The sequence below is a fragment of the Penaeus monodon genome, chromosome 28 (assembly GCF_015228065.2).
Source record: "Penaeus monodon isolate SGIC_2016 chromosome 28, NSTDA_Pmon_1, whole genome shotgun sequence".
In the NCBI taxonomy this organism is placed as follows: Eukaryota; Metazoa; Arthropoda; class Malacostraca; order Decapoda; family Penaeidae; genus Penaeus; species Penaeus monodon.
In genome coordinates, this window is record NC_051413.1 from 5,571,674 (window position 1) to 5,571,975 (window position 302).

A 302-nucleotide genomic window follows, 5' to 3' on the forward strand; every position below is an offset into this window, starting at 1 on the left:
TTACTGTCCAAGGATATCTAAATAGAGTTAACAAATAAACCATACACTTCTTGCTGTTCAATATTATCAAAGACTACACCGACTACAAAACCTACCACTTCTGTCTGAGGATTAAACAATCATCATTGGTTCTTAACAGCAAAATAATCTATAATAATCTAAAATAATAAAAAATCAAAATAGTTTATTTTAGGTATTTACGTAGGTTCGTATATTTCATATTTCCTACTTTTTGTCAAGCGTCATTTGGGGGCTCCTCCATCATCCTCCCCTACCAACGCTACTGTCTATACTATATATAA

The 302-nt window shown here is 31.8% G+C and overlaps 1 protein-coding gene across 4 annotated transcripts in view; it reads right to left on the minus strand.

The window, feature by feature from the left end:
- The window catches only part of LOC119591323, an 8,770-nt gene that overhangs the window by 3,862 nt on the left and 4,606 nt on the right, over positions 1-302 (minus strand). The gene's annotated exons all lie outside the window — the stretch shown is intronic.